The following is a 17,404-nucleotide window of genomic DNA, read 5'->3' as shown; positions in this document are numbered from 1 at the left end:
ATAAAATGTCTAGGAATATACCTAATAAAAGAAATGAAAGACTTGCATACTGAAAACTATGAGTCACTAGTCAAGGAAATGGAAAAAGATACAGAGAAGTGGTAAGATATTCCATGTTCATGGATTGTGAGAATTAACATCAATCAAAATCAATATTCTGCCCAGAGCCATATACGAATTTAATGCATTCCAATCAAAGTTACACCCAACATTTTTTAGGAGAATGGACCAAAAGTTACAAAATTTTATCTGTAACCAGAAAAAAAAACAAAACCCTAGAATCAACAAAAAAATCTTTAGAAGAAAGAACAGCATTGGAGGCATCACACTCTCAGACCTCAAAGTATATCATAAGGCCATTGTAACCAAATCTGTCTTGTACTGAACAAAAGTAGACACAATGACCAGTGGAATAGAATTGAGAGTTCCCACACCTATGGACATCTAATTTTTAACAGGGGGCTCAAACTATTAAGCAGAAAGAGGAGAGTTTCTCCAACAAATAGTGTTGTAAAAGTGGGTTGAAACGTGCAAAAGAATGAAACTGAACCACTACATTTAGCCACTTAATGATAATAAATTCCAAATGGATCAAGGACTTAGATGATAACCAGAAAACATCAAATGCTTAGAGAAAAATATTGGCAGGACTCTTTTTCCATTTAAATTTTATAAGAATCTTCAATGATACAAAACCAATTGCAAGGAAGACAAAACCAAAAATAAACTTATGGGACCATATCAAATTGAAAAGCTTCTGCATAGCAAAAGAAACCACTACCTAAATGAAAGGACTCCTTAGAGAATTGGAGAAAATCTTTACATTAGACATGAGGTTAATAAGCAAAATATATTTTAAAAAATTCACCAAACTCAGAAACAAAGAAACAAATGATCCCGGGAGTTGGGTGGTAGCACAGCAGGTTAAACGCATGTAGCGCAAAGTACAAGGACCAGCCTAAGGATCCGGGTTCGAGCCCCCAATTCCCCACCTGCAGGGGAGTCGCTTCACAGGCAGTGAAGCCAGTCTGCAGGTGTCTATTCTTCTCTCCCCCCTCTGTCTTCCCCTCCTCTCTCCATTTCTCTCTGTCCTAACAACGATGACATCAATAACAACAACAATAAAAAGGGCAACAAAAAAGGGGAAATAAATAAATAATAAAAAGTTAAAAAAAGAAAGAAATGATCCCATCTAAGAATGATGAGAGGATATAGACAGAATATTTGCAAAAGAAGAGGTCCAAAATACCAACAGACATATGAAAAAGTGCTCCAACTCACTGATTGTTAGATAAATACAAATAAAGACAACAATAGATACCACCACCCCAGTGAGAATATCATACATCAGAAATGATAATAACAAATACTGGAGAAGCTGTGGGGGCTAAGGAGCCCTCCTGCATTGCTGGTGGGAATGTATATTGGTCCAGCCCCTATGGAAAACAGTCTGGAGAACTCTCAGAAGGCTGGAAATGGACCTTCCTTATGACCCTGCAATTCCTCTGCTGGGGATATATCCTAAGGAACCAAACACATCCATTCAAAAATATATACGTACAAATATACACAAATTGTGGCAGTTTGTAATAGCCAAGACCTGAAAACAACCTAGGTGCCTAACAATAGGTGAGTGGCTGGGAAATTTGGGGTATATATACACAATTGAATACTATTCAGCTACTAAAAATGATGAGATCACAGTCTTCAATTTATCTTGGATGGAGCTTCAAGAAATTACACTAAGTGAGATAATCCAGAAAAAGAATGATGAGTATGGGATGATCTCACTCATAGCTAGAAGTTGAGAAATAAAAAGAGAAAGCAGAAACAAAATGTAGTATTGCAATACTGCATCCAAGTGCAACCAAGTAATGGACTATTGGTAACAAGTAAAGGACTCTGGGACAAGGGGGACTTTTAGGTTTAATGTCTAGAGGTCAGGGTGGGGAATAGTCCTTGGGTGGTAGGAGCATGTGAAATTGTACTCTTATTAACTTACAGTATTATACATATAGTAAGGCAAATCCCAGTCATGGGATTTTTGAAGAAAAACAAGCTCCAAACTAACTTGGTCATAATAATAATAATCTATTGCCTGTTTTAAACCCCAAGACTACAAGGAACCTCCACATTCTCTTTAAAGTCTGTTATTTCTCCCAGTCCTGGAACTTCTGGTACTTTGCTTATATTTATTGATGCCTCTCCTCATGATACTTTACCCTGTTGTCCTGCTTCTGCTGATCTTAAGTAAATCAGTACAAACAGTGTCACCATGCCACATCATGCTGACACTACCTTTTTGCTTTGGATTGTATCCAGAGATGACAAGTGGCAGATGTCAACCTTCCAACCCCAATAATCTGGTAACACCTTCCAAACACATGAGACTACCTAGTTCCACTTCAGATGGTACTTTCTCTAGGAAAATTACAGATCCTAGATACAGGGTAGGACCTAGGGGACTGGTTACATGCATACACATACCCATAAGTTAAGGGCAACTATATACCTGAAAACAAAAGTGCTTAACAGTTCTCTGTAATTAGATTTAAAACTATTTAGCTCAGCAATCTAGTAGAAATACCTAAAGAAGCCAACATAATTTTTAATCAAATATTTATTACTTAGGCGTAGACACTCTCCTCTCCTACTTTACTTCCCTCAATCACTTTACCTACTCAACTACACACAGAAAAGTAATAGTTGGTGTACTGCATCAAAGTAAAAGGGTAGGGGGGAATATTTAGGTCCTAGAGCATGATGGCAGAGGCAACATAGTGGCGGTTGAATTGTTATGTGAAAAACTGGGATGTTGTCCATGTACAAACTGTTGTATTTTACAGTTGACTGTAAATCATTACCCCCCATAAGTAAATTTAAAAACTAAAATAAGAAGAAAGTAAGATACATATCTTAACCTCTTTTGGCATCATCAGCATCATTATTACCCCCTGATAATCTTTAGAACAAACACTGTATACAGTTGGCCAAGAGATATGCTGGCATAACAATATTTGTCAATTAAATAACAATTACTGACTCTATGACAATCCCTATTAGAATCACCAAACAAGTAAATACAATAAAACTCAAGGTTAGTATAGAAGCCATAAAAATCCTAGGTGTATTTCCTCCCTAACTTGAGGGCAGACCCCATAAACCTGATACCAATTTGAATACAAAAAATGACACTCAGTGCATTAACAACTGGAAGAAAGCCTAAGCTTGTCAGGTGAAAAGGGATTACAAAGTTGGAATTGACAAGAGACTGGCTCACCTAATGATAGTCTTGTTGGTCATTTCCAGGCCACCCCATCACTTGGGGCCCTAGTCGGGAAATTCTTGGGTTCCCCCATAAACTCAATGGGCTTAGATCTCTAATAGATCCCTCTCTCCTACATCACTACTCACTTCCATCAGGAACTTCATCATAAGCCCTCTTGTGTGCTTCCTCAGGACCATACCCTGATTATGAACTACCAATGGTAAAGATTGCCCTATTCCCTGAAGGGAGGCTGGGTCATCCTTCTCTGCCAATCAAAGAAAACTGGTCCTGAAATGAGTGCAACCTAGAACGTTCCCAGCTGTGACTATGGACTGTAAACACAGAATGAGAGGGGCTTAGAGGTTATACAGGCTCCTGTGCTAAATATGAATAGATATGGGCCCTAGGTCAGATGGATATGATAAATAGTTAATTGTATTTACATATTTTCTTCAAGTTTGGGAGCTACTTTCTACCCTGATCTAGCTTTCTAGTCCTACTCTCCACTTTAACGACATTTATTTTTTTTTAATGCTAAGCAATATTATCTAGTTTTCAGATAAGGAATGAAAGGAAGGTATTGGGGCCCTGTTATATGATGGTAAAAAAAAAGGACCTAATTTGGAAGTCAGAGTGTTTTGAAAACATCTGTTTACAGGCAAATGAGAAATTATACCATGAATCAACAACTCTACTATAAACCATACCCTATACAATTATTCCACAATTCAGATTCAGTTATGTTAATTTATTCAGAATTCTCTAAAAAGGACACACTTGGGGCCAGGAGGTGGCAAATCCAGTTAAGCACATGTTACTGTGTTCAAGGTCACCAACTGCATCAGGACAACTTCATGAGTGATGTAGCAGTGCTGCAGGAGTCTCTCATTTTCTCTTTTTTTTCTTTTCCTTTTTTTTACTAGTAATATATATTATTTATAAAAAGGAAACACTGACAAAACCATAAACTAAGAGGGGTAAATCTCCACACAATTCCCACCACCAGAACTCTGTATCCCATCCCCTACCCTGATAGCTTTCCTATTCTTTAGCCCTCTGGGAGTATAGACCCAAGGTCATTGTGGGATGCAGAAGGTGGAAGGTCTGGATTCTTTAATTGCTTCCCCGCTGAACATGGGCGTTGAATGGTTGATCCATACTACCAGCCTGCCTCTCTCTTTCCCTAGTAGGGTGGAGCTCTGGGGAATTGGAGCTCCAGGACACAGTGATGGGGTTGTCTGTCCAGGGAAGTCTGGTTGTCATCATCCTAGCATCTGGAACCTCATGGCTGAAAAAAGAGTTAGCATATACAAAGCCAAACAAGTTGTTGACTAATCTCTCATTTCCTCTATCTCCCTCTCCCCTCTCAATTACAAATGAATGCTTAAAAAGACACATTTGTGCAGATACAATCTGTATTTTAGAATTATGAGCATTTTATAAGTGCGTACAATATAATTATATCCCTAAAATGTCAAGCTTCCTGATCACCTCAAATTTAACTGGAGTTTTCATTTTAAAATTGTGTCTCAGCATCCTGGAATGAGCTTAACTGGTAGAGCATTAAAATTTGATACCAGAGGTTCCAGGTTTAATCCCCAGTGTTCTATGTATACCAAAGTGATATTCTCGCCAGCCTCTCTCTCGCGCTCACTCTCCTGTCTACCTTTATATCTCTGTGTCTCATGTGAATCTTTCTCTCTCATATGTAATAAATGTTTTTTGAAAATATTTACTGGGAACATGACAAGAGTTGTTCTTCAAGTTAAATTCACTATTTTTTCTATGTTCTTCACACATTAATTTAATGAACTTTATTACACTACATTATTATCTGATTTAAACTATATTGCATGAAATATAGTTAAATTTAAACAAGCTGTAATTCGGAAACCTTATGCTTCTTTAGTTTGAAATTTTCAACAACAGTCATTGAAATTTTTCTGAAAGAAAGGAAATACCTTTAAAAACAAACAAGCAAATAAATCAGGCCATTCCTGATCTCTTGCTTATGGTGGTACCTGGGATTGAACCTTGAACCTTAGAGCTTCAGGTATAAAAGTCTGTTTGGTAGCCACTATGTTATTTTTCTGGTCTGAGGTCTATGTGGTAGCACAGACCTAGACAGTTAAATATGCCTTAATAAAGTAACCCTGAATTACAGTATTACAAGTATACTTACAAAAATAGTAACATAAAAATTTTGAGGGGGGAATCTGTTCTATGGTTAAATACATAACAATGCCTCATTTTAAAGTGATTTAAGTACTTGGAAAGCACCAGATATGTACACTGAGGTCTACTAGAAAGGAAAGGCATAGAAGCTTTTCACTTTTGGGATTATTTATAGGTGGATCTGATATTTTTAAATATTTCAGCCTTTGGAATTATAATAATATCTTTCTTGATTCTTTTATTAGCATATTGAAAAGAAACAAAAACAGCAACTGAAACATTAGGCATATGCCTTTAATACACCAATTTAAAAGACACTGTGATTATTTTAACATGTTATTCAAATATCTATAATAATGCCACAATTCACTTTGTGTAATACTCCAGGTCATTGTTTTTAAATTGAGCTTCTCTTTCCTTTCTAATGATGCACTTCTTTTGCTGTATTTTCCCTGATCATTTCCAGTATTTTCCAATTTTGTCTATTAACAGTGAAGACAAAAATAAAATGAATGGGGGGCCTCTGAATATAGTAAGACTATTTTTAGGTGTCTTATGTCAGATTTATATAACTTTCAAATGACAGCTTTTGTATTGAGAACATACCACTCATTTTGCCAATGTTGAGGATAAATAAACTCTACCTAAGGTAACACATTTTATAAGTGAACCTGTAAGACAAATAAATGTCTATGGTGAGATTATTATTTTTTTAATTCTTATGTACACAAAATTTAGAACACAACTGACAGGACAAATTTAGTCTTAGCTGTCTGAACAAAAGTTTACACAGAAGTTGCTAACATTTTAACAAAATGTAAAAGATAACTAGTAATTCTCCAGACAGAGTAGAGGAAAAAATAGGAGATCCAAGAAGTAAAATAGGAAATCCACCCTTTGAAGAAGAAAGGAAGAGAGTACAAAGTTGCATTTACTGCCCACATGCGGTTGGGGCAAAAAGGGGCATGGTTTGAAGAACAGCAAAGACAATTTAGAGCTCTGGGCAGCATGGCACTGACCTGTGCCAATTTGGCAATTTCACTTTAAGTGCAGCAAGCAGTGACAATTGTTCTGAGTGCTAGAAGAAGAGAAAAGGGCTTAAAATCTCACCATCTTTGACTCAAGGGGGTTTTAGCCTTCTGAACTTAAGGCAAGGAAACAACATAAGACAGAGCATTTGTGACCACAAGACATACCAAAGCCACCCACACCCCCCACCCCTATTCCACTTTCCATGGATCATACAAACAAGAGAAACCTAGAAATCATAATAAAACCATCTGATGACCATCAATAACCAGCACAGAGTAGCAGCAGGTGCATCTCTCTACTTTCCTTGGTCAACTGAGAAAAACAAAGAGATCACCTGAGAACACAAAACAAGAATCCATAACTGTAAACTCTGTAAATACTTTATGAAGACACAAGTCAATCCAGGCAATATATCTAATATTTCAGTTGCTGGTTTTTTTTCTTTTCAATGTGCCAATATAAGATCAAGAAAGAGATTACTACAATTAATATGATTGGTGGATTGAATAATACTGATAAAGGGACCTTATAACTCACCGTATGCAATGGTTAAACAATTGGAGAGAAATGACTGAAGACAAAAGCCCAGATAACCACACCTCACAAAGGTAGAAGCACATAAGAATGAAGAAAAGGTCCAAACACTAATTGAGGTATTAGTCACACGAGTGAGGAAAGAGTTTGAAAATAATATCAAAAATGGGGAAACAGCAAATGAGACTCCGAAAGAAGAAATTAACTATCTGGAGGTAATTAGAGAGCCAAAAGCTGAAGTAGCTGAGCTAAGGACACAACTAGCTGATCAAGTATCAGAACGGGGTAGCAAAATAAAATAGCTGAGTTACAGAAAACAGATGGGAGAGAGAATAGACTAAGTGAGTCAGGAAACAGAACTAGCAAGATGAATTAGAGAAAACTAAGAAAGAAGTAAGAGATCTCAAAAAGAGATGAAAAGATACTGAAAAAAAAACATATGGGATGGCTTCAAAAGAATTAATATACACATTATTGGCTTGCCAGAGGAAGAGAGGGAGGGGGAATAAAGCATTCTACAGGACATAATAGCTGAGAACTTCTCTATTCTATACAATATAAAAGACATAAAGGCTCAGGAAACTCAGAGGGTCCAAAACAGAATTAACCCAGACTTAAAGACACCAAGACACATTATATTTAGAATGAAAAGGAATAAGGATAAAAAAAAAGGATCCCAAATGCTGCAAGAGAAAAACAGAGTCACTCACAGAGGAAAACCCATAAGATTAACAGCAGATTTCTCAGAACAAACACTAAAGACCAGAAAAGAATGGCAAGATATATATCTCAGCTCAATGAGAAAGACTTTCAATCAAAACTACGTTATCCAGCTAGACTGTCATTCAAATTAGTTGGAGGCATAAAAATCTTCTCAGACAAGCAACAGTTGAAGGAATCAACTATCAACAAGCCTGCCCTGAAAGAAGCTCTCAAAGGTCTCATAAATAATAACATCATCAGGGAGTCGGGCAGTAGTGCAGAGGGTTAAGTGCAGCTGGCACAAAGTGCAAGGGCCAGCGTAAGGATCAGGGTTCAAGCCCCTGGCTCCCCACCTGCAAGGGAGTCGCTTCAAAAGTGGTGAAGCAGGTCTGCAGATGTCTATCTTTCTCTCTTCCTCTCTGTTTTCCCCTCCTCTCTCCATTTCTCTCTGTCCTATCCAACAATGACATCAATAACAACAACAATAACTTCAACAATAAAACAACAAGGGAAACAAAAGGGAATAAATAAATAAATATTTTAAAAAGAATCACATCATCAGAACACTCTAAACTTTTAGAGTAATGACATTAAAATATCTTCATTCTATAATATTAATAAATTCCAATGGCTTGAATTAACCTATTAAAAGGCATAGAGTAGGAAGATGGATCAGAAAACACAACCCAACCATATGTTGTCTGCAGAAATCCCACCTAACTCAACAAGACAAACAGACTCAAAGTGAAAGGATGGGAAACTACCATACAAGCCAATGGGCCACAACAAAGGGCAGGAACAGCTATTTTCAGTCTGACATGATAGACCTTAAAACAAATAAAATTTAAAAAGGTAGGGATGGACATTACTTAATGCTCAAAAGAACAGTCAATCAAGAGGTTTTAACCATTATTATTATCTATACACACAAGGAGAGGCTATCTAAATATATCAAACATCTACTGAAAGGACTACAGCAATATATTAACAGTAATACCGTAATAGTAGGGGATTTAAACACCCCTTGGATGTTAGACTAGAAAATATTAGATATTTAGAGGAAAATACTGGCAGAACTCTTTTCCATCTATATTTTAAAAGCACCTTTAATTGCAAAGAGAAAAAAAGAAAAAAAATTGAACAACTTAACATTAACAAACACAAAACAGAACTTGGATTGGAACTGGTGTATTGCACCAAAATGGAGGTCTCTGGGATGTGTGAGGAGTGTTTAAGTCCTGCAATATGATAGCAGAGGAGGACCTAGAGGGATTTGAACTGTTATGTGAAAAACTGAGAAATGTGAACAGGGGTAGACAGCATAATTATTATGCAAAGAGACTTGTACCTGAAGCTCCAAAGTCTCAGGTTCATGGTGAATTCACGTTCTTTACCCCATCTCAGATGGAGTTCAAAAATATCATGTTAAGTGAAATAAAACAAAAGGGTGAATATGAGATGATCCCACTCAAAGGCACGAACTGAAAAACAATATCAGAAGGGAAAATTCTAAGCAGAACTTGGACTGGAGTTGGTGTATTACAACAACGTAAAAGACTCTGGGGTGGGGGAAGGGATCAGGTCCTGAAGCATGATGGCAGAGGAGGACCTACTGGGGGCTCTATTGTTATTTGGAAATGTTATGCTTATACAAACTATTATATTTTACTGTTGGCTGTAAACCATTAATCCCCAGTTAAAGAAAATTTTAAAGAATTAACCCCTATTAATAAAATGTTGCAGAACTATAGAATCTTGTCACTTACTATGATTAATTAAATAGCTACATAGATTTTTACTTATATTTGAGCAATAAAGATCAAGGTATGAAACTCATCTCAAGATAAGAATTTTGTTATCTAACATTAACATGGACATTTTCCTTATATAAGAAAAGCAATTATCACTGAATAATAAGTCTAGATTCAGTTTTCAATAGCCATTTAGGAAAAACAATTTAAGCATTTTTTATATTTTCTGTTTTTACATTGGTTATATTTTTAATTTAGTTATTAGTCTATTCAGGTTCCATATTCAGTTTACACTGTTAAAACTCCCAGGTTTATGAGGTTATTTAGTTGGGAGGGCACCAGCCTTGGGACACATGCAACCCAGATCCAACTCAGACATGGGAAATTCTATGGCATTGGAGGAAGCTTGAAGTTGAAGTGTCTTTGTCTTTTCCTCACTCTGTATCTTTATCTTTATCTGGAAAAGTTGGTCCAGAGCAACTAACATCAACAAAAAAATAAAACGTTAAAACTCAGACACTTGATAATAACATAATTATATAATGACAGGTTATGTTTTTAGTGTCAGTCTTCTAAATCTCAGACATTGACTGCATTATATTAGCACAATTAAAAGTACTTTATATATGAGACTAACTCATGAACTGTGTTTCTTAACTTTTTCTAAGTTAGAAAAATATGTAACTATAAAAATGGAAAGTGAGTGTAGGGGTTAAAAAATTAGAAAGGGAAATCAGAAAAATTCTATAGCTAATATTGTAATGAGGTGGCAGTAATATGATCAACTGATTTACACCTCACCTATCATATCACTTTTGAGGAAGAGATGCAAATATTACCTCATTTGTGGTGCACAAAAGTTGAAAATCTTTCTCACTAAAAACATAAAAAAAGATAATAATTTGGGGACAAAATAATTCTTCAATTTATTATAATTGAATATGGATTTTAAAGAAAGAACCAAAATTGATTACTTCTAGTAAACATGTTCACCTTTTAAAAACAAATAAAAGTTGTTAATAAAGATTTTACTGGGGGGGAGGTCTGGGTGGTGGCACACCTGGTTGAGCATACATATTACAGTGTACAAGGACCCAGGCTCGAGCTCCCGGTCCCCACCTGCAGGAGGAAAGCTTCACAAAAGGTAAAGCAGAGCTGCAGGGGTCTTTCTGTCTCTATCCCTCTTTATCTCCCCTTTCCCTCTTGATTTCTGGCTGTCTCTGTCCAATAAAAATAAACATAGATAATAACAATTTTAAAAATTAAAAAAAATGTTTTATTGGGGAGTTAGTGATTTATAATACAATAAGTGTGATATGGATGTTTTTTCTCATCTCCTTATGAGAGATGTCAGGAAAACAAGTGCCTGCCTTTCCTGTCTTCCCTGGAATCTTTTGCTTTGGTTCAGTATAGTATACCCAGCCGAACTTTTACTTTGCATTTGTCCTTTTTTGCCCTTGTTTCTATTCTTTTTTTTTAATTTTTTATTTAAGAAAGGATTAACGAACAAAACCATAAGGTAGGAGGGGTACAATTCCACACAGTTTACAGTGTAATTGTTAACACATGAGCACGATTTTTCATCTTCCTGTGAAACGTAGCTGTGCGCATGTGCATGTGTGTATTTATGGTGGGGACTCTGTGCATGCACTACAAATCCACTGCTCCTAGCAGCCATTATTTTCCATTTTATTGGATAGGACAGAGAGAAAGTGAGAGAAGAGAAGATGATGGGGGGGGGGGAGAAAAAAAGAGAGGGAGAAAGAGAGAGAGATACATACCCTCAGACCTGTTTCACTGCTCATGAAGTATCCTCCCTGCATAGTGGGGAGCTGGGGCTCAAACCCAGGATCCTTTCATGGGTCCTTGTGCGCTTCCTACTATCTGTGCTTAACCAGGTGTGCCACAGCTCAGCCCCCTATTGCTTGTTTCAAGTTTACAGATCAATTTACACTTCTAAACTATTTCAATTGGTCTAGAATTAAATCTTTATTTTTCTTGTCTACTTAATTTGTTGATGGACAGTTTCTCAAAACATATCCCACTAAAACCAAAGTAACATTTTTATACTCAGGGATGCATGTTCAATAAATGTGTGTTTCTTATCAAATGTTTTATACACCTCTTTTCTTGAATCAAAAACCAATTGTTCTTTGGTTAAAATATATGTGAGCAACCCAGAATTGAACACAGCACACACAGCTCTGGCAGAAGTTTCATTATTATAATGTCTTTCCCTCTCTCTTCCTATCTGAGAAAGTCAGCCCAGACTAATCTGGTCATACTGGCAACAATAGCAACAACAACTACTAAATGATGATTATTATGGAGCCTTTCCTTATATTCAGAATATTTATAATATAAAGCCTATTATGAGATTTTTGTAAAATATTTATTTATTCCCTTTTGTTGCTCTTATTGTTGTCATTGTTGGATAGGACAGATAGAAATGGAGAGAGGAGGGGAAGACAGAGAGTGAGAGAGAAAGACAGATACCTGCAGACCTGCTTCACCGCCTGTGAAGCGATGCCCCTATAGGTGGGGAGCCGGGGGCTTGAACCGGGATCCTTATGATCCTTGCACTTTGCACCAAGTGAGCTTAACCCGCTGCACTACCTCCTGACTCCCGAGATTTTTTAAAGTGTGTGTCTCTGTCTTTTTTAACTTTAATTTTTTTGTTTATTTGTTTTTATTGATTTAATATTTATCAACAAGACCATAGAACAGGAGGGGTACAATTCCACACAATCCCCACTACCAGAGTTCAGCATCCTATCCCCTTCATTAGAAGCTTTCTTATTCTTTATCCCTCTGCAAGCATGAACCCAAGATGATTATGGGGAGCAGAAGGTGGAATGTCTGGCTTCTGTAATTGATCCTCTGATGGACATGGGCATTAACAGGTCTATCCATATCCCCAGCCTGTTTCTATTTTTCTCTAATGGATTATGGCTTTGGGAAGGCGGGGTTCCAAAACATACTGGTGAGATCGCCTGCCTAGGGAAGTCATATTGGCTTCAAGGTAGCATCTGCAACTTGGTGGCTGAAAAAAACTTAAGTCATAAAGCAGAACAAAATGCTTAATAATCAGGAACATAAAGATAAGACTATAGGAGAAGAGATTTGGGGCCTCCATTTTGGAAAAAGCTAGTAGGTCTATTTTAGGTATATTCCAAGGGGCCCATGACAGAACTAACTTTTGCCTGAGCCAACAGCTAACATGCAGGTCAGCTAAAGGTATTGGCTGGGGTAGTATCTGAATAGAAAGCTAGATCAGGGAAGAAAGTAGCTCCCAAGTATGTGAAAAGTATATAAATATTGTTACTGTAAACTCCATCAATTTTATCTGGGACCCATATTCAGCATAGAAGCCTGTGTAACCTCTGCATCCCTGTAGGTCTGAGCTCACATTCTGTGGTGATAGCTAGGACCAGTATTCCTTGAGTGGTATGTTGACCCAAACCTCCTTTGGAGAATGGGGAAGTCTCTACCAATGTTGACCCGCATTGAGGGCAATGTCCTGTAGAGGCCCACAAGAGGCTCCACTATGTTGTTCCTGATGGAGTTGACCTGTGACAGTGGAGAGAGGGATCTGTTAGAAGTCTAGGCCCATTATGTCTATTTGGGAATCACAGGGCTCCAAATAATGGGGTGGGCTGGTAGTGAACAAAAGAGCCATCATTAAAGTATGCCAGTCTCGTGCCCTTATCCAGCTTTTGTAGTCCTTACTTTGTCTGACACAGCTTTGGAGTGATTGAGGGTAGTGAAATAAGAAGTAGGTGAGTATCTAGGTCTAAGAAGAAACTATTTGATTAAGTGTGGTACTTAATTTTAAAAGTGCCTGTTTTAGGTATTTCTGCTTGCTTGCTACACTTCTTGAGTCACTGCAAATTATTGTGCACTTTTACGTTAAGGTATATATTTCCCCCTAACTTATGGGATACATGTGCACATGTGTTCTATCTCATGGGCCCTGGTCTATGTCTAGGTTTTGTGGCTTTTTTTGGAAATATACCACCTGAAATGGAATTGAGGAGTCCTATGAACTAGGAACAGTCTCACCAGAGTGCGGGAGCTGAAGGGTTGGAATTCCATGCTTGGCATCTCTGGACACAATCCAAAGTGAAACATGTCTAGGTGGTACTGATTGCATTGATTTGGTTGAGCTCAGCAGATGCGGTATCAAATGGTATGGATCAAGAGAAACATGCAGGAAAACAAGTCCCCCCCCAGAGGTTCCAGTTCCAGGAGAATTAAGGGTTTTATAGAGAATGGGAAAGGTTCCTGCCATCTTAGAGTTTAAGAAGGCAATAGATAGTTGTTATTGTAACCAAGTTATTTGGGAATTTGATTTACTTTGAAAATTTCATGGCTAAGATTTGCTGTATCATACATGACCTCACCATAATTTATGTCATTTAATGCTATTTACATATAGCTGTATCATATATAGAGACACATGTACCAGTTGCTTCTAGCCTCCCTGATTTAAGATTATAGATGACTTAATATTTCAAAGAAATAGTTATAGGGAGTTGGACAGTAGTGCAGCAGGTTAAGCACACATGGCGCAAAGCACAAGGACCAGTCTAAGGATGCCGGTTCGAGCCCCGGGCTCCCTACCTGCAGGGGAGTCACTTCACAGGTAGTGAAGCAGGTCTGCAGGTGTCTGTCTTTCTCTCCCCCTCTCTGTTTTCCACTACTCTATTTCTCTCTGTCCTATCCAACAATAATGACATCAATAACAATAATAACTACTACAATAAAAAAAAGCAAGGTCAACAAAAGGGAATAAATAAATATTTTTTAAAAATTACCAACTTAAAAAAAACACAAAAAATAGTTATTATTAAAAATGTATTAACAATTTAAGCTCACTGTTAAAATTCAGTAGGGTTACCAATTTGGCACCTTAAGTGTTTAGATTGAAGGGGTAAATACTCATAACTGGGGTCTATACATCAAAAAGTTCAAGACAGTCAACCTATTTTCCCCTTTCATATTGATTAGTGATTTATAAGACTATAAAGTTAATAGGAGTATATTAACTTTAATTTTTAATTGATTTATTTACTTTGGATAGAGACAGAAATTGAGAAAGGAGTGGGAAATAGAAAGGGAGAGATCTACAGTACTGTGTTACCACTTTTGAAGCTTTTCCCCTGCAAGTGGGAATCATGGGCTTGAGCCTGGGCCCTTGAGAGTGGTAATGCATGCACTCCACCAGGTATGCCACCAACTTGTCTCTTGTGTGTATGTCTTAATAGTAATGCTTAATGAAAACACATGTTGAGGAGAAGATAATAAAAAATAAAAGATGCAGGTAAATATTACCTGAACTATAAAATTTGAAGAGACAGTTCACATTGGAAAACTAATTTGTTTATCTATGGAATCCTTGGTAGGTATAATATGAAATACAAAATATTTTTAGTTTTTCTATAGTTAGATTAACATGATTACTCAATAATGGGCTTTAATTTATGTGTAAAATTTTAAGTATATTTTGTTTAATACATGATGTTATTCTTTGATCTCAAAGGCTAAATAAGGATCTATATTTACTCCATATTTGCTGGAGATATATATAGATATATATAGATATAAATATGTGTGTGTGTGTGTGTATGCATGCAACTTGTGTTTGTTTATTAGTTGACACAGATTTGTTCTGCTTCTCAATATTTAAAATGCTATTTTTTTAAAAAACTTAGTTTTCAATTAGAGCATATTTCAAATATCTACATTCTAAGTTGTGTATATCTTAAATAAATTGAATACATTACTCATTAAGCACAGTGAGGTTTTCAAAATATTTTTAATGCATATAACTTAAAATTTCAGTGATGTATCTGGGACTTCAATTGGTTTATACCATCAACATAAGATGAATATGTCCCCAATTAACTGTAATAATTTCTTTATTAAAGCAATATATCCTAGCCTGAAGACAGAAATTTCCTTTATCAACTTTTCTCTGTGTGAATGTTCATTATCTTCATATGCATTTACCAAGCAATCATGTATCTCCAACTATTTATAAATTCACTGATCAGAGAAAACGAAATATTCTCCCATTTGTTTAAAAAGCCAAACTGTTATCACAATGAGGATATCCATAACTGGACGTAAGGTAAAAAATTTACCTATCATATCTGCCCTCCTCCATTCATTCACTTTAGTCTGATGCAGACATTAAGGCTTCACAGATAAGTAAACTTCAAAGGTATCTTTTTATGTGGAGAGATCATATGGCACCTTCTTCAAAACAAATAAAAGTTCAAAGCCACTTAGGTGCCTGGAAAGTGTTGAGGTCACTTTCCAGTTCCTTTGAAATTGGTCCACAGAATGTAGCTCAGTCTGTAGCACTTCAAAGGGAAAAGCTGTTTGCTATTCCTCCAGTCAGGCTACTTGAATTCTGGCACTTTTTATGTAACAGACTTATTTTATAGGATAAACTTGAAAGGAAGCTAGAAACTGATGAGTTAGGTGTGTGCCACGTTGGGTCACAAAGAAGCTAAAAATGACACCTCAAATTGGTCTTTCAAGCTACCTAGCAGCTGTCCTCTCTGGAGATGAAACTGGAAAAAAAAACTTCTATCTATAAGAAAAGACAAAATTTTAAAAGAGAAGAAATTAAGCACAATAAACTAAATCAGCTATAAAAGATAAGGCTATGGGATCAAGGTTGTAGAGGCTATTAATAACTTGTATGTACAAAATATAAATATTTAAACTTGAATGATCAATTTAAAATGCTATCAGTGATTATGGTCATTGACATATTTCTCACTATGAAATACTGAAAACAATAAAATGAATTTAAATAACATAATTTCTCAAAAATAGCATAGAATTTATTCCATTACTGTTATTAAAGTCATAAAACATGTCATTTTTAGAAGTGAAAAATCCTTTACTTTGTTACCATTCTGTTAGAATGGTATCAAAGTACTACATTGGAATCCACATATAATATACTGTGTCCTGTCTTACATTTAAGTAGAAGTATTTGGGTAATTTGATATTTTCAAATTTTATTGTAAGAGAATACTATTTAAAGCACATATGAGGCTGTGAACTGATGCAGCCTCTCTGAAAAGCTGTATGGATAGTCCTCAAACAAATAAAAATGGAAATGCTTTATGATTCAGCAATAGCACTCCTAAGCATATTTCTAAATACTTGAGGATATATATCTACCCTATGCTTACGGCTGCATCATTTATAATAGCCAAGTAGTGGACACAGCCTAAATGCTCATTGACAGACAACTGGATAAAAACAAGTATGGGTCATATATTCAATGGAATACGACCATATACTACCAATACTAAAAACAAACAAACAAAAAAACTGACATTGCTTCCTTTGGAACAAAATGGATGAAGCAGAAAGTGATAATGCTTAGTTAAGCAAGGAAGGAGGAAAAAGACAGTGACTGGGTGGTTTCAGTCATACATGGAATATAGCGAATTGAAACACACACACAACACAAATAGGGAGCTGGGCGGTAGCGCAACGGGTTAAGCGCAAATGGCGCAAAGCGCAAAGGCCAGCATAAGGATCCCAGTGCGTGCCCCCCAGGTCCCCACCTGCAGGGGGTTGCTTCGCAAGCAGTGAAGCAGGTCGGCAGGTGTCTATCTTTCTCTCCTCCTATCTTCCCCTCCTCTCTCAACTTCTCTCTGTCCTATCCAGAAACAACAACAGCTTAACAACAATAACAACTACAGCAAGCGCAACAAGGGCAGCAAAATGGGAAAAATAGCCTCCATAGCAGTGGATTCATAGTGCAGGCACTGAGCCCCAGCAATAACCCTGGAGGCAAAAAAAGAAAAAAAAAAATCAAACTGTCTTCAAGACTTTGTGAGAATTATGGTTATCATGGGGGTTAGGTGGGGGGCATCAAACAGGAAGAATTTTAGGAGTGGGTATAGTGTGT

At 36.6% G+C, this 17,404-nt stretch overlaps 1 protein-coding gene across 1 annotated transcript in view; it reads left to right on the top strand.

Moving 5' to 3' along the window:
• Positions 1 to 17,404, top strand: part of HCRTR2 (hypocretin receptor 2) — a 130,554-nt gene that overhangs the window by 88,805 nt on the left and 24,345 nt on the right. The gene's annotated exons all lie outside the window — the stretch shown is intronic.

Source organism: Erinaceus europaeus, chromosome 4, assembly GCF_950295315.1.
Source record: "Erinaceus europaeus chromosome 4, mEriEur2.1, whole genome shotgun sequence".
Lineage (NCBI taxonomy): Eukaryota > Metazoa > Chordata > Mammalia > Eulipotyphla > Erinaceidae > Erinaceus > Erinaceus europaeus.
The sequence above is the reverse complement of the archived record's forward strand: the minus strand, read 5'-3'. Positions and strand labels throughout refer to the sequence as shown.